Source organism: Sus scrofa, chromosome 9 (genome assembly GCF_054392235.1).
Source record: "Sus scrofa isolate SSC_HxYL_T2T_F1_AM1 chromosome 9, Sscrofa_HxYL_maternal_Yorkshire_Landrace_v2.0, whole genome shotgun sequence".
Lineage (NCBI taxonomy): Eukaryota > Metazoa > Chordata > Mammalia > Artiodactyla > Suidae > Sus > Sus scrofa.
The window spans coordinates 33707255-33725757 of record NC_139391.1 but is presented as its reverse complement, the minus strand read 5'-3'; the positions used below and the strand labels follow the sequence as shown (position 1 = coordinate 33725757).

The 18503-nt window shown below is 38.8% G+C and overlaps 1 pseudogene across 1 annotated transcript; it reads right to left on the bottom strand.

The window, feature by feature from the left end:
* Positions 1 to 12003: 12003 nt before the first annotated feature.
* LOC110255427 (ATP-dependent RNA helicase DDX19B-like) lies at positions 12004 to 17363 on the bottom strand (annotated as a pseudogene). The gene is made up of 2 exons (XR_014816913.1): positions 13376 to 17363; positions 12004 to 13282 (listed from the first exon to the last, which is right to left on the bottom strand). The product of XR_014816913.1 is annotated as an ATP-dependent RNA helicase DDX19B-like (transcript).
* Between the last annotated feature and the right edge of the window lie 1140 nt (positions 17364 to 18503).

Below are 18503 nucleotides of genomic sequence, written 5' to 3'. Positions count from 1 at the left end.
CTAAATAGAGCAAAAATATTGGTAACACACAGGCAGATGAAATATTGTTAAATAAATAAAATATAAAAATTGCAATAAATATATAAATACAGAAATACTATATATATGGGAAACATTTAACGTATTATTTACAATAGTGCCAACAAATATAAAATGTCTACATAAAAATACAACAAACTGAATGCTGAAAACTACAAAACACTGATGAAATTCATAATTTTTTAAAAAGACATACATAAATGGAGAGATATACTCTGCTCACAGATTGGAAGACAATTTTATTACAATGTATTTTCTCCCCAAATTGAGTTTAGATTCACTACAATTCCAAACAAAATCTTGGCATTCTATCTTTGTAGAAATACCCAAGCTGATTTTATAAATTATATGAAAAAGTAAAAACACTAAAACATTCCAAAAAATTTGAAAAAGGTTGAAAGTTTTCCACTACTTGATTCTGACTTATTATAAATTGAGAGTAATCAAAACAATATGGTAATGGGAAAAGTATAAACCCAGAGATAAATGGAGAAACTGAGTCAAGATATAGATGTATAGGAGTTCCCATTGTGATCATAGCCTTAAGGACCCAGTGTTGTCTCTGTGAATGTGTGGGTTTGATCCCTGGCCTCACTCAGTGGATTAAGAATCTGACATTGTTGCAAGCTGTGGCATAGGTTGCAGATGCAGCTTGGATCTGGTTTTGCAATGGCTGTGGTGTAGGCTGCAGCTGCAGCTCTGATTCAACCCTTGGCCCAGGAACTTTCATATGCAGCAGGTGCGACTGTTTTGAAAAGAAAAGATATAGATATGTGTAGTCAATTTTTTTTTTTTTACAAATGATTTTTTTTTCAACGGTACTGAGGCAGTTCAAACAAGAGAATGATACCGGAATCCGGGTTCTTGTTCATGGCAGTCGAAGAATGAACTCTGTGAACACACAGGCAGCAAGCAAGCAAAGTTTTATTAAAGGAAAGCAGATAGCTCCCAGGGTCACTGGGAGGCGGGAGGAGACACCCTTTCTCTATTGTCCTATAGGGGTTTTTATCCCTTAAAGATGGGGGCGGGTACCAAAATGGGGTCCAGAGAGATGTGGTCTTCTCCTTTTGGCCTTATTCAGTTACCCATATCAGACCTTGTCCCATAGGGTCCTAGGGGTGTATAGTTTCTTTTGAACTGAGTCACTGGGGGATTAGGGATTAATGTCCATCTGGGCGTAGGTACACTCCCTATGGTAAACAAGGCCTGTGGGGATGTTACTCCCTGGAGCCCTTAAGCCACAAATGTTAATCAATGGCCATATCAAAGAATTCATCAAAGCCCATGCTCCTAAACTGACTACCTGAGTTAATATTCTGCCTCAAGAAGATAGTCCTTTTAAACAAATTATTCTGAAGCAATTGGACATCTATCTGCAAAAAAAAAAAAAAGAAAAAAGAAAAAAGAAAAAATGTATATTTTTACCTTGACCCATTTCTAACACCATAGGCAAAAACTGAATTGAAAAAGCAGAGCTAAGTGTGGAACCTCCGGTCATAAAACTTCTGGAAGAAAACATAGGAAAAAATCCTTGCAACTTTGGGATAGGCAAATATTTCTTAGATAAGCCACCAAAAGTATGTATCACAAAAGAAACGACTGATAAATTTGACAATGAAAATTAAGGATATGATATTTGAAAAGATGTTGTGGGAAGAATGAAAAAAAGCAAGTCAGAGAACATATATCTGATAATGAACTGACATCTAGGACATGTAAAGACACTCATAACTCAGTAAGAAAATAACTTCGCTTTAAAAATAAACAAAACACCTAAGCACTTTACCAAAGAAGATGTAAGAATGGCAAACAGTGAAAAAATATTCATTATTATTCTTAGAAAAATACAAATTTAAACCACAATGAGATATCACCACACACTTATTAGAATGGCTAAAAAAAAGAAAGAAAAAGAAAAAGAAAGAAAAGGAAAAAAAATAAACATGACAATATCAAGTAATTTCAAGGACAGGGAGCAACTGGAATTCTTTTACATTGTTGACAGGAATGCAAATGGTACAGCTACTTTAGAAAATAGTTTGGCCAAGAGTGCAGCCCTAGAAAAGGCAAAAAGACAAAAAAGAAAAGAAACTAGTTTAGCAATTTCTTACAAAGATCAATATACTTTTACTATGCTCCTAGGTATTTAATCTGCGGGGAATGAAAACATGTCTACACAAAAATATCCACATGAATGTCAATGGAAACTTTTAATTTTTTTTACTCATAGTCACCAAAACCCATAAATAATTAAAATTTCCATCAAATGGTGAACGTATAAAGACACTGGATATATATAGAAAGAATACTACTCAGCAATAGAAAGTAGGAAAATTACTGATTCATGGAGAATCTGAAATGCATTATGCTAAGTGGAAGAAGCCAGATTAAAAAGGCTACATACTGTACAGTTTTATTTGTATGAGATTTTGGACAAGGTAAAACTATAGGGATAGAAAACAAATTAATGGTTGCTAGGGAAAGTATTGAGGGAGAAAAGAGCCAGAGGGAATTTTATTTTAGGGTGATAAAACTACTCCATATTTTGTTTGTGCCAGTGGAGGTTGTGTGTCATAGAGAAAGGAAGATTTCACTTTTTCTAAATTATATCTTACTCTAACTTTATTTTTTATTAAAATATAATAGATTTACAATATTGTGCTAATGTCTGCTGTACAGAAAAGTGACCCAGTCATACACACACACACACACACACACACACACACACACATTTTTCTCCTATTATATTCCATCACGGTCTATCTCAAGAAATTGATATAATTTCCTGTGCTATACAGTAGGACCTTATTGTCTATTCATTGCAGCTACTGACCCCAAATGTAATAGTTTGCATCTACTAACCCCAGACTCCCAGTCCATCTCACTCCCTCCCTCTTGCCCTTTAATTCTTCCATGTTTAGACTATAATAATATAATTTTTAAAAAGCAAATGAAAAATTGGGCAAAAATATATGTAACATGTGGGACAGACAAAAGGTTATTTAACATATACAAACTTTTATAAATTTATAAGAAAAAGATGAATATGCCAATTTATAAATATCTAAAGGATTTACATCAAAAATTTACAGAAGAGAAAATACAAGTAGCCCATGAATTTAAAAATTCTTCATTAATATAAAGGACTGTGAGGGGAAATCAGCCAAATAGTGGAATAGAAAGAACTTGAGCTCTAATTTTCTCACAGGCATAACAAAATCAAAACTTTATACAGAACAACCATCAGTGAAAAAATCAGAACCTACCAGAAAAGGTCTTTTACAACTAAAGATATAAGGAAGGAACCACAAGACTGCTAAGAGAGGAAAACTCAAAATATAGTCAAGTTCTAGATTCCCTGGGTGGCTGACTCACAGACAGGAGAAAAATTGCAGTTGCCGAGTTTCTCCCAAGGAAGTGAGAGATCTGAGCCCCAGGTCCTGCACCAGGAAGATAAACCCTCAGAGAATTCAGCTTCGAAGGGCAATGGGGCTTACTTTTGGGACTCCCAGAGGGATGAGGAAAATAGATACTTCACCCTTAAGGACACACACAGTATCTCACACTCTGGCACTCAGGGCAGAATCAGCTGAAGCAGTATTTTGATAGGAACCTGGATAAATCTTACCTACTGGTCTTGGAGAGTCTCATGGAGAGATGGGAGGCAACTAGGGCTCAAACTGAGGACATAAACACTGGTGGCAGCCATTTTGGGGAGCATTTTCCTACTACAAGGACACTGGTGCTGAAAAGCACCATTGTGGAATCCTTCTAGCTTATTGCCCCAGGAAGCAGTCCCACCCTGGCCCATCAGCCTGTAGGTACCCATGTTGGGGTGCCTCATGCCAATAAAGTAGACAACCAAGAAGAAATGGACAAATTCTTATAAATGTACAATTTCTCATGATGAACCAGGAAGAAATAGAACATGTGAACAGACCAATTAGTAGTAATGAAATTGAATCAGTAATAAATAAATTCCCAACAAATGAAAGTCCAGGACTAAATGGCTTCACAGGTGAATTCTACCAAACATTTAGATAAGAGTTAACACTTATCCTTCCAAAATATTTCAAAAAATATCAGAGAAAGGAATCCTCCTGAACTCATTCTATGAGGCCAGCATCACCTGATACCAAACCAAATATATCACAGAAAAAGAAAGTTACAGGCCAATATCATTATTGAACATAGATGCAAAAATCTTCAACAAAATTAGTAAACCTAATCCAACAATACATTGGGAAATCAAGTGGGATTTATCCCAGAGATGCAAGTATTTTTCAGTATCCTCAAATCAATCAATGTGATACATCACATTAAAAAACTGAAGAATAAAAGCCATAATATCATCTCAATAAATGCAGGAAAAGCTTTGACAAAATTCAACATTCATTGTTGATAAAAACTCTACAGAAAATGGGCATATATGGAATATATCTCAACATAATAAAGGGCATATATGATGAACTTCCAGCTAACGTCATACTCAGCAGCTTTAGGAACAAGACAAGAATGCCCACTCTCGTTACAGCAATTAGACAAGAAAAAGAGAGAAAAGGAATCCAAATTAGAAAGAGAGAAGTAAAACTGTCCTTGTTTGCAGATGACATGATAATATTCATAGAAAACCTTCAAGATACCACCAAAAACAGAGCTCATCAATGATTTTGGTAAAGTTGCAGGGTACAAAATTATATACAGAAATCTGTTGTATTTCTATACATTAATAACTAACTCTTGTTATTCTATTAGAAAGAGGATTTAACAATCCTCATCATTTACAATCACATCAAAAATAAAATACCTAGGAATAAGCCTGTTAAAGGAGATGAAAGACATATGCTGAGGACTATAAGACATTAATCAAGGAAATTAGGGAAGATTCAAAGAAATGGAAAGATATACCATGCTCTTGGATTTGGAAGAGTCAATATTGATAAAATGAACATACCATCCAAGACATTCTATAAATTCAGTGCAATCCCTATTAAACTATCAATGCATTTTTTACAGAACTAGAACAATCATTTTAAATTTTATTTGAGAAGGCACAAAAGACTGTGAATAGCCAAAACAATCTGGAGAAAGAAGAAGAGTGCTGGAGGAATCACACTCCCTGATCTCAGACTATACTACAAAGCCACTGTAATCAAAAGAGTATGGTGCTGGTGCATAAAGAGATACATAGATCAATGGAACAGAAGAGAGAGCCTGGAAATAAACACATGCACTTATGGCCAATTAATCTACAACAAAGGAGGAAATAATATACAATGGAGAAAAGACAGTCTTTCAAGAAGTGGTGCTGGGAAAACTGGACAGCTACATGTAAAATAATAAAATTAGAATATTAGAGTTCCTGTCGTGGCTCAGTGGTTAATGAATCCGACTTGGAACCATGAGGTTGTGGGTTCAATCCCTGGTCTCGCTCATTGGGATAAGGATCCAGCATTGCCACGAGCTGTGGTGTAAGTTGCAGACATGGTTCAGATCCAGCGCTGCTGTGGCTGTGGTATAGGCCAGCAGCTATAGCTCTGATTAGATCCCTAGCCCGGGAATCTCCATATGCCGCGAGTATGGCCCTAGAAAAGACAAAAAAAAAAAAAAAAAAAAGAAGAAGAAGAAGAAAAAAAGAATATTCTCTAATACCATATACAGAAGTAAACTCAGAATGGATTAAAGACCTAAATGACCAGATACAATAAAACTGCTTTAGGAAAACATAGGTAGAACACTCTTTGGCATAAATTGAAGCAGTATTTTTTTGTCTATCTCCCAAAGCAAAGGAAATAAAAGCAAAAATAAACAAATGGGACCAAATTAAACTTTATAGCTATGCACAACAAAGGAAATCACTGACAAATGAAAAGAAAACATAATGAATGGGGAAAAATACTTGCCAATGATATAACTGATAAGGGGTTAATATACACATAACTCAACACATATAACTCAATGGCAAAAAACCCAAAGAGCCCAATTTGAAAATGGGTGAAAGACCCAAATGGACATTTTTCCAAAAAGGACATGGACTCAGAAAGTGATGACTATCCCTGAATTCCACTTATAGACACAGGGACCTCCAGATTGTGCTTACCCACTTTGATGCCTTCCTCCCCTCTGTGCTGTGTGGTTCCCCCTAATCCACATTTTTTTCATACAGGATAGCAGATTTATTAAAATATATCTTACCTCCTTAAGCCAGCTCATCCTTTTGTACTCCCTGTAATCTGTGCTGGAAAAATTCACATCATCTTTGACTCTCTCCCGATGCTCAAATATTTGGTTAATCAATCAATTCTATCTTTTGAACTTCTAAAGCTTGCATTGAGTCTACCTCATCCATCCATCCATCCATCCATCCATTTTTGTATGTGTCTATTATGTTCTAGATGTTGTATAAGATGCTAGAAATTTAGAGATGATTGAGATAGGAACCTTTTAAAAAGCTCACACAAGAGCGCAAAACACAAGCCAAATTCCATTACCTAAAAAACTAAGTCCCTACATTTCAATGTGATGGCATTCTGGTGCTCTGCCATCAAGACTGTAGGGCTGCCCCAGCCTCCATTTCCACATCTTTCTCCACTTGTGCAGTATTCCCTCCTGAGTATTCTGTGACTCTCTATTTCCCTACCCTTTGTGCATGCCCAGACTGTACTTCCCCGAGGCTTTACCTAGTGAAAATCCTGCTCATTCTCTAAAGATTAGCTCTAGGGCCTGCTCCTCTTTGAAGTTCCCTCCACCATCCACTCAGAATTAATCATTTTTCTCCTGTGTTTTCACAGTGCTTATGACACAGGAATAGGATTTATTTCATTAGCCTGGGATAAATCATCATGATTTATCATTGTTTCTCCCCCATAAAATTCACAGACATCTCTAAGGCAATAGCCTTCTGCGTGCATCTTTTTATTCCCTCTGCCACGTACACGACTCAGTACATCTCCTGTTGGCTATAAGCCTGTTCAGTAAAGAAAAAAATATGATATTCATCTTGAATTATCTAATATAATTCAACTTAAAATTATAGAGTCATTTTCCCTACTTCACTCTTCCCTGGGCCCCTATCTCCTCCATTTTTGGTGTATAACTTTGTCCCCATCAAGTGAATCTGTTGAGATAAATATTTGTCTGACTGCCATTGTTGCTGTGAAAGAGAGGTAGCACACGTTATGTAAAAGGCAGACTCAGCCTGGATTCAAATCTTGACCTGTCATGTGACCTAGAGACTATTAAGTTATCCTTCCTTTACTTCAACTAGAAAAACAGTGGTCAATAAGGCTCGTCTCTTAGGATGATTGCAAGAAATAACTGAAATATGTGTGGAACACATAGAATAGTGTGTAGGCTAAAATAAGTATCCAATAAATGTTAGCTCTAATAACACTTCCATAAAACACTGTGGTGACATTCAGATTTTATAATGCAAGTCAGAATAGTAATGATTTACTGAGTTCCTTTGAGTGTATCAAAACATTTCTTGGATTGTGGAGTTCCCATTGTGGCTCAGTGGTAATGAATACGACTAAGATCCATGAAGATGTGGGTTCGATCCCTGGCCTTCCTCAGTGGGTTAAGGATCTGGTGTTGCCGTGAGCTGTGGTGTGGGTTGCAGACACGGCTCGGATCCCGCGTTTCTGTGGGTGTGGTATAGGCCAGTAGCGTAGCTCTGATTTGACTCCTAGCCTGGGAATTTGCATATGCCGTGGGTGCAGTCCTAAAGAAAAAAAAAAAAAAAGGCAAAAAACCCCTCACATTTCTTTGATTTTGTCATTCAATTAATGAATCATTTTTGGATTCATTTTCTCAATATTCCAGCATGTGGAAGTTCCCAGGCCTTGGATTGACCTGCACCACAGCAGTGACCTGAGCTGCTACAGTGACAAAGCTGGATTCTTAACCCACTGTACCACAGAACTCCTCAATATATTCTACTTGAAATGAAATATTACACAGGAATCATGACTTAGAGTTTTGGGGGAATTTTTTTCTTTTGGCATTTTAGGGCCAAGCCCGTGGCATATGGAAGTTCTCAGGCTAGGAGTTGAATCAGAGCTGCAGCTGCCAGCCTATACCACAGCCACAGCAAAGGGGGACCTGAGCCATGCCTGCCACCTACACCACAGTTCACAACATGCTGGATCCTTAACCCACTGAGTGAGGCCAGGAATCAAACCCATATCCTTATGGATACTAGTCGGATTCATTTCTGCTGCACCACAATGGGAACTCCCAATGACTTAAAGTTTGAAGTGTTGTCATTAACTTTCAGGATTATTAAAAGAAAACTTATCTTCCTTCTACTTCTGCTCCTGTAGCCCCTCCTCCTCATTTACCTTTCTTATTACATCTGTGTACCTTAGTCATTTACCCTTGTGAAAAGGTCTTTACTTGCTTCACTGAAATCTATGTTCATCATCTTTTTAACAACCTGTTCACAACTCTGTTGCTCCAAGAAGTCTTCTCGAACTGATCCTATCTGACTGGGAAGGCCCAAAGGATAGAAGCCCTTTAGAGCTTACACCAGTCGTCACATGATTTAGAATTTGATCATCATGATATTCATAAATATTTTATTTTATTTTATTATTTTCTTTTTAGGATCATACCTGTGGCATATGGAAGTTCCCAGGTTAGGGGTTGAATTGGAGCTGCAGCTGTTGGCCTATACCACAGCCACAGCAATACCAGATCGGAGTTGCGTCTGCAACCTACACCACAGCTTGTGGCAAGGCCAGATCCTTAACCCACTGAGCAAGGGCAGGGATTGAATCTACATCCTCATGGACTATATTTGGTTCTTAACCCGCTGAGCCACAACGGGAACTCCTTCATAAATATTTTAAAGCTATTTCATGTATTCTCTTCCTATGATTACATATCCAATTCTCCAAAGGCTGGTGCATGTTTTAGCCCAGGATTTTTCACACCACTCTTTGCAATGAGGAAGACTGGCTGAGATTCCAGCTAAAAACAGAAGATTCTGAAAAACAAAAATTGTTTCTTTGTTTCTTTGTTTTGAGGAGTCTATACTCCTTTATTTATTGCCTTTGTTTTTTAAATTATTTCAGGGTTAGTCCGTAGTACTTTGGGTGGTGGGACATAACATTTCGTCTCTTCTTACAAGACTCCTGGTGGGGTGTAAGGTGGTGTGGGTCAGAGTTGGCCAGAAACATAAATAAGACTCAATAGAGTCAAGTGCCCAGTGGGGGAATGTGGCAAGAGGGGCAGGCTGTCAGTCTCTCTATAGATTAAGGAAACCATCTAGAGGCTGGCATTGTCCCCTTCCCTTTCCAGGAAACAGGTTTGACCCCCCAACACAGAAATGTCTACAAGTAAGGTGGGATTGAAATAGTTCTCATCACAGGAAATCCTTCTTCCAGGTCTGGTCCTAAATAAAAACACTGTGCTGTATTAAGGTCAAAGAGCTGAAGAGGAATCTTTTTGGTTGGGGTTTTATATTGCTCTTGCGATTCAGTTTCACCTCATCTTTTCTCTGCCACTCTGTAGGTACCAACAGCCCTGGCCAGCTTTGGGGAAGTCTATAGTGCTAGTATTTGCTCTGACTATTCTGCACAAAGATTTCAAGTAAGGCTAGAGTGAAGGTCTTGGCAATTATTCTTGTCTTGGACAGATGAACAGCTATAGTCCATATAGTCCTAAGTTGCACCTGTTTTGTATTCAAGCACTGTGAACACAGATATTCAGAATTTCTTTGCGATCAAGATGCCAAGTTTCTGAAATCATTCCCCAGCTCTGGCAAAAAACAACAAACCAACTGAAAACAAACAAACAAACTTGCCTTCTGGTGTCTGGAGACAAAGCAAGGATTTGTGATTATTGCTGATCACATTTGGAGCTGCCTTGAGGTTGGCCAGTATCGACTTGAAACCATAATTTTCAGTGAGGATCCAAAGCTCAGATCACCTTTTATTTGCTTAGGGTTACTTAGGGGTCCAGGTGATGTTAGGAATGTAAAAAGATGCTACAAGTTTCTGTAAGACCAGAGTTTGTGACAAGCTGGGGCGACCACAAATTCCATGAGGGATTTATCCACAGGACTTGGTCAATCACAAGCAAGGGACCCACCAGTAATCAGATGTACATTCTATACAGATTGCACCTGCTAAGAGGAACTGGTCATGGTTCTGCAGCAAAGATTTCATTCACATCCCTTCCTGCTGTTGTCATCAGGACAAGAGGGGGGCGAACCACCCTCAGATCAGTTGTCCCAAACTGAGCCCAAAGCAGTGGCTGACAGGTCTCCATGCCACACCCCAAACACAGTGGCTGGCTTATACACATGCCCTACTTGGGGTCTCTCTGTGTGTAGTCTTCCCTTCTATCCTGTCACTGCCTCAGGGGCTGGAGGTTGGCCCAAACACGCCTAGCCAGGGAATAGGAAGGGGCTGCCCAACCGATCCTGAGCAAGTGAGGAGCCACAGTATCTCGATTAGCATAGTAATGGGAAAAATCCTGCTCCCCCCTCCAAAGAGATAGAAATGCCAAAGGGTAAATTTCAGTTTATTCTGGAGGTGGGAATGTAAATTGGTGCAGCCACTAGAGAAAAACAGTATGGAGATTCCTTAAAAAAGTAAAAATAGAACTCCCAGGGAGTTCCCCGTCCTGGCTCAGCAGTTAGTGAATCCAACTAGCATCCATGAGGATGCGGGTTTGATCCCTAGTCTCAATCAGTGGGTTAAGAATCCAGCCCTTGCCCAGGGCTGTGGCGTAGGTTCCAGACGCGGCTTGGATCCTGCGTTGCTGTGGCTCTGGCATAGGCTGGTGGCTACAGCTCCAATTTGACCCTTAGCCTGGGAATCTCCATGTGCCACAAATGTGGCCGTAGAAAGACAAAAAGACCAAAAAAAAAAAAAAAAAAAAAATTGAACTACCATGTGATCCAGCAATACTGCTCCTGGGCATTATATCCAGATGAAACTAATTCGAAAAGATACCTGCACCCCAATGTCCACTGCAGCCCTGTTCACAATAGCCAAGACACAGAAGTAACCTAAATGTCCATTGACAGATGAATGGATAAAGAACATATGGTACATATGTACACTGGAATAGTACTTAGCCATAAAAAAGAATGAAATACTGCCATTTTCAGCAACATACATGGATCTGGAGATTATTATACTGAATGAAATAAGTCAGAAAGAGAAAAATATCATGATATCACTTACATGTGGAATCTAAAATATGACACAAACTAACTTATCTAAGAAGCAGAAACAGACTCAAGGACATAGAAAACAAACTTATTTTTACTAAAACGGAAAAGAGTTGAGGAAGGATGAACTAGGAGTTTGGGATTATAAGCTACAAACTGCTATATATAAACGATATAAAAAACAAGGTCCTACTGTGTAGGGAGTGATACCCAATATCCTATAATAATAATGGAAAATAATATATATACATATATATAAACACATATATATACATATACATATATGAAACCAAATCACTTTTCTCTACACTAGAAACTAACACAAAATTGTAAATAAACCATACCTCAATAAAAAAAAATTCTGTGTAATCATGCCTAATCTTCGACAGTTTGGTAGGCAATTTTTTCTACTTTTCCTCATCATTTCACAATTTCGGCAAGTCCAAACAATTTAAAATGAGGTAGGTAGGAGTTCCTACTGGGGCTTAGTGGGTTAAGAATCCAACTGCAGTGGCTTGGCTGGCTACAGAGGTGCAGGTTGGATCTCTAGCCTGGGGTGCAGTGAGTCAAAGGATCTGGCATTGCTGCAGCTGTGGCTCAGATTCAATCTCTGGCCTGAGGACTTCCATATACGGCTACAGTAAAATAAAATAAAATAAGGTAGGTAGTTTCTCGCTACTCATGTCTTTGTAGTGACTGCCAAGGCCTGTGCCATGAAAGCATTAGTATATTATGCAGGGGGAGAGCCGGGGGTGGGTACCAGAGATGGGTGGAGTTTCTCAGGTGGCTATTTTCTCAATCTTCTCCACATCATCCGTGCCCAATACTTCTATTTTCGTATTGAACTATTCCTACATTCTGTTCAGGATATCATGCTGTATTTGCCATCAACCACATTCACTGCTAGCCACTTCTTGCCAAAGCAGCTCGTGTGCCCAATCCAGTTCAGGTAGGTCTCCTGTCCAGGTCCCATCCTTGTAAAGGGGAAGGTCAAAGTATGAGAGACATGTGTTCAAAATCAACAATTTGGGCATGTATGTTGGTGGTCACCAGAACTTTCTCTTTGTTCTCTCTGGAGTTCTCAATCACTACAGCCCTCTGCTCCACCTCATTTCACCAGTCAGCAGAGCCACCTGGTGGCCTTCTTTTGAGAGATCAACTGCCAGCCAGCCAGGTGTTTTAGGAGTATGGCAGAAGATCATTGCTTAAGCAATGGCGATGGTCTCATAGAGGTTATTCAAGGCCTGGAACTTCTCATTTCTATTATTGCACAGGATGTAGTAGTGCTTCTTGTTGTTCACTGTTTCCTGTTTAATCTCAGTTTAATAATATTTGGGTCTGGGACCACTGTCTGGGCAAATTTCCACACAGTCTTCAAAGGTGGCGGGGGAAAGCAGCATCTGGCAGTTCCTGGGTAGCAGCCTCTAGATGGAGATATTCTGATCTTGGTGGTGGTGAGTAGCTGTCACCATGTCAGTTTCATCCCGGTCAAATCTTGATCTTCTTGGAGTCAATGAACGTAAGCTTGGAGCAGCAGTCCAGAATGGCCCCAGGGGGTGCCAATGAAAACATGCTCACTGACCTTCTGATCTTTTTTCCAGTTTATTGACTTGAACACCATAAGCTGGCTTAAGTTCAGGGTAAGATTTTCCCATCCACTAAATCACTTTTCCTGTTTGAAGGACAAGCTCTTAAGTTTGGGAGAAGCACAGACACTGGGGTATCTGCTTGCGTGGCTAACACAAAGGCAGCTATTTTACCAGATCAGACTGAAATTGGGCAACTAAGTTCTGTGAGGGCTCAGCAAACATCAAAGGCAATGTGTTCTCTTGTATTTTGGAGAGATAGATGAAGCCTATGGTATAGACTCTCTGAAGAAGCTGTGGTTTCAGATGTAGCTCCTTAAAGGAATGTTTGGATCCTGTTATAGGTCTTCCACATACTTTGTGTTATTAACAAGGTGGCTTCTGATCAACCTGTTAGAAGCTTGGACAGCACTATCCTCATTCCCTTCTTCATCTGTCTTTTCTGCATTAGCATTGGTCTTGTCAGCAGTGTCTATCTGACACAAAGTGGCCATCATTCAAAATCACATCCCATATCCAACAGCTGAGCAATTCAAATTCTATGAAACACGAAAAATGTAAAGACTATTAACATCTGGTTTGAGTTTATCTTCCTTAAGAAGCGAGTTGTCCAATGACTCAACTGCTGTTTCCTGCTTGTCCACAGCCAGGGCCCAGGAGTCTATTGCCATGGCCCCAGCTGCGGGTGGGACGCTGGTGCTGATGAACTCACCAGCTGGAGCTGCCTCATCTTCCATACAGGGCCAACAAAAATTGGTTTTCAACAGAGATGGAAGAATATTATCACACAACTACAGCTGGATGGATGCTAAGAAGGTTTCTCACCAAACATATTTAGCTTATATATGACGTAGAGGTAGAGAAGACTAAATTGAAGATGGGAAATGAAAACCAACTGAATTCTTGGGAGCCAGTTGTCTGTTGTAACCATAGTTTGGTCATTCGTTCATTCAGAATGTTTTAAGAATGTATTATCCTAGGTTCTATGGAAATTCATAATGAGTTAAGGCATTGTATTCACTTTTAAGAAACTTACACTTGAGTGATTTGGGGTAAGGGAAAGAACAACCAAGGACCTGATTGGCAGAATGAAATAAACACTGTAAAAAAGGTGGAACTTGACAGTAACTTCAAGGCAGCTGAGATTGACAAACCTTCTCCCAACCCCCAGACCTGCCACCTACATTTGTGTCCATATTCTTTGACCTACATCCTTGTTACTGTGGATGAATAATCCGTATTTCTATTTAAGCCAAGACCCTGAATATAGTCGATCACATCTTTTCTTGACTACTCAAAGACACCTCTAGCAATTTTCCCCTCTCTTCTGCGTCATTAATTTTTTAAACAGCTTTATTGAGATATAATGCACATACCATATAATTCACCCATTTAAAATGTATGATTCAATTCTTTTGGCATATTACATTATTAATTTTGTAAATTGTGGTTATATATATACACACACAAGATTTGACATTTTAACCATTAAATTCAGCGGCATAAATTACATTCACAGTGTTGTGCAACCATCACGACCTTCTAGTTCCATAAATTTTTATCATTCTAAATAGAAACTCTATAATCATAAAGCAATGACTCTTCATTCTTCACCACCCTCTGCCCCTGGTAACCTCTAATCTACTCTCTGTCTCTATTTGACATATATTCTGGCTGTTTCATTTAAAAGTAATCTTACAATATCTGGTCTTTTGTGTCTTGCTTATAGCATAATATTTTCAAGATTAATCCATATTATAGTATGTAACAGAACTTACTTTTTGTGGCTGAATAATATTTTATTGTATGCACATGCCACATTCTGTGTATCTTTTTGTTAATGGACACTTGGGTTTTTCTAACTTTTGGCTATTGTGAGTAATCATACAATGAATATTTGTTACAAAAATCTATTCGAGTTCCTGTTTTCAGTTCTTTTGGATACATGCCTAGGAATGGAATTGCTGGGTCATATAGTAATTCTATGTATAGCTTTTTGAGGACCAACCGAACTATTTTCCATAGTGACTGTAATATTTGATATTCCTATCAGAAATGCATGACAGTTTCAATATCTCCATATCCTTGCTAACAGTTAGTATTTTTTTTATTGACTATAGTGATTTTAGTAGGTGTAAAGTGATATCTCAATATAGTTTTGATTGCATTTTCCTAATAAGCAATGATGTTTAAAATGTTTTCATTTACGTCTTTGTTTTTCTTTCCTTTTTAGGGCCACCCCTGTGGCCGTTTGTATACCTTCTTTAACTCTTTTATTCCACTCAAAATCTGCACCTAATCCATTAACAAAAACTGTTTGCTTTTTAAAACACAGGCAATGACCATTCTACCCACCTGCACTGCTATCAGACTTATAAAAGGCACCATTATCTCCCTTTATTGTTATAGTCTCTTAACTGATCTTCTTGCTTTAGCCTTTGCCTCCCAATCGTCCATTCTCCACTCTGCATCAGAATGTTCTTTTTGAACCCTATGTTGGGTTAGTTATCCCAGCTCTATACAGTCTGTCCTCTGTTAAATCGCTGGGCTCATTTCCGACTACTCTCTGCCCAGCCCGCCAGCTCCAGCCACACTAGTGTTCCTGTGGTTCCTGGTTTATTTGTGCATGCTGTTCCATCTGCTGGAGGACTCTCCTCTCTAACAGCCTCAGCTCTTTCCTTCTCCTTCAGGCATTTGTAGCACCCACTCCATTTCCACCCCCTTCAAGACTCCAAGTCCTTTCCTGCCCTTTTGCTCTATAGTATCTGTCACCATTTGTCATATATTTCGCTTGCTCGTTTATTTACTGTCATCCCGACAGAAATTTAAGCTCCAAGAAAGCAGGAATATCTGCCAGTTCTTTTTTCTTTTTTCTACTTCTTTATCCACAGTCCCTAGACTAATGCCTGGCACAATAAATAAATATTTCTTCAGTGAATGAGTAAAATTACATCCATGTATACTTTCCTGTTGCTTTTAGTGATTACTATCCTCTGCTTTTCACCTAATTTATTATTATTTCTTATTTCTAACACATTTATTCATTGTTCAATGCAACCATTTCACAGTTGAAACTAAGGCTTCGAGGGGTTAAGCAACTTACCTCGGGTTGTGGGAATATTTGGTGACAGAGCCTCAAGTACAAGGTGGGGCTCTTGACATTGACCTTTCAGGTAGTCCAGGAGAGGCAATCATCATAACAGAACAAAAGCCTGAGTTAAGGAGTGACAAAACATTATGTAACTCTTTCTCCAACTGCTTGGCTTCTAACCTCAAAGAGGAAAATCATTTTGGGTTTGGCAATTGAGACTCACTGCTCTGGTTGGATTCCTCACCCTCTGTGTTCTTTCTGTGTCAGAAGTGATGTGTTTTTCTAGCCACAAGTAACAGGCCCATCTTTATATTTCTCAACTGAGCATGAAACCCACTTCATGCTCTGCTAATTCCTGGGAACATTTAGGCAATACTGGGCTGTTAGATCCCAGGTCATTTGGGATCATGGAACTGCCAGGTTGGAAGGGAACAAGAAGCTCACCCAAACCAGCCTCATTTTATAGCTGAGGATCCTGAAACCTGGGGGCCAGAGTGTAGGGAGGCAAGATGACCCAGGTCTCCTTACTTTAGGAGCAGTGTGGTTTCCATTAGTTAAGCTTCCTGCCAATGACCAATTTTTTTTTTTTTTTGCCTTTTCCCTCTTTTTAAGTAATGACCAAATCTCTTTTCAAATTGGAAACAATTTTTAATATCCTATTGCAGGTTCTAAATCTGTTATCTAGGCAGATATGTTTTGTTTCCCCTGAGGTATTACTCCTATGGTCAGGTCTTAATTAGTCCAGAATGGATGATGTACTTGAGGGTTTGGGGGCTTCCCAGGCCCTTTCCTTAGACCCTCACATAAAGGAAGGCTGTCCTCACTGCCCAGGGAGACATGCAAGTACAATATGCTGAGTGGCCTCAGTGAGCCCTGCTATGGTCAATCACCAACAGAGATTCTGTATGATCCAATTTAGCCATTATAAGACTTCAGATTTATGGAGAACTAGAGACTTTACAATATGCATTCACACAAAGAATTGTTTGGTTTCCTTGAAACCTCTGTGAAATAGGTGGAGGTGGTATTATCTTAATTTTTAGAAATGGTAAGAATACTATGGTTTGTGGTATCATGTAAAATTTCCTGGAGTCACTTAACTAGGGAATAACAAAACAAAGACTAGACCTAGAGTTTTTACTCCAGGTTCCATTTTTGTTCCCACTGCAGTGAAATTGGGATGTTTTGGATAGAATAATAATCAGTTACTACAATCAACCAGCTAGCTGCGATACCAGTTGTGCTTTATCATTCTGGACATTCATTCGGCCAAGTTTATTACATCCTTACCACGGGCCAAGCATTTGCTAGAAGCTAGAGATATGAAATATATCTACTTCTTGCCTTGCTGGCATTATTAGACAAGACAGACATGCCAACAAATAAGAATAGCCATGTGCTATTAAGTACTATCACAAAGAAATAATGCTAAAGAAGCCCAAATCTAAAAAAGTTAAAAAAAAAAAAAGATTGGTTTTATAGATGAAATTGGTGTGAAGGGAAGCAGTAATTGTGGAGAAGGGGGGTGTAATCCAAATAGCAGGAATTGCATGTTCCCAGATGAGCAGGCAACATCACGCCTGACATTTTACCCAGAATTATATGTCATTCAGGTGGGTGTCCCACAGGGAGGAGGAAGTGCTGAAAAGAAGGGGATAAACTAAGCATTTAAGGGAATTAGATGTGTGTTATGTCATTAAAGAATTTGGGGAAAAAAAGAAGGACATAATTATTCTTACCAGGTTGGGAGATGGATGGAAAGTCCCTGAGACAGAGACGAAGGGAAGCTTATTGCAATGATCCGCAGGATGAGTCAATTCACTTGATGCTGTGGGAACCATGCTAAGGGGATGTATGCTCTGTTCTAAGACTATGAAAAGTTTTGAGAATTGAAAGGTTGTTCTCTGCATAAAGGTTGTTCTTTATGCAGAAATAAAATTTTGTCCCCTAAATTAAAATCTCTAAAGAGTGTACTTTGTGTCTATGTGATGTATTATTTAATCTAACAGTGACAAAAACATCATTGCTTTCAAAAACAATGTTTTGAGTAGATTTTCTCACCTTGAAAGAGTTGCAAAGAAAGTAAAATTTTTGCTGAGAAATCATAGCCAACCCCAAAGTGTTACCTCAAGCCAAATTATTTTTAACAAAATGACAACATCTGTATGCATGAAAAGAAATATTTTATAGTTTGTGAGTGCATCTTAACGTGTTTCACATGATGTGGGATGGGGCCCCTTAAAGTCAGAATGTCCAGGATTTCTAACGTCTTAAAATGGCCCTGACCTTCAGCAGAGAAGCTACAGAAATATGAGTCTATAAGACATATTTAGGTAGTAGAATTGACAGTGTAAGAGGATGCAGAGGTGTTTTGGTGTGGAGTTACTGGCTGAAAAGGAAAATTTGTTCAGGTAGAAAGAATCAATAATTTATATCTGTGCTCTGGGCGCAGTTCTGACACTGACTGGCAGTAATCTTGGAAAATCCATTCACTTCTCTGGGCCTCATTTTCCTCCTCTGGAAAATGTGTGGTTGATTTAAAATTAGCTGTCATGTGGCCCACAGAAGTCATTGGCTGATACACAGTTTTTTAAATTTAATT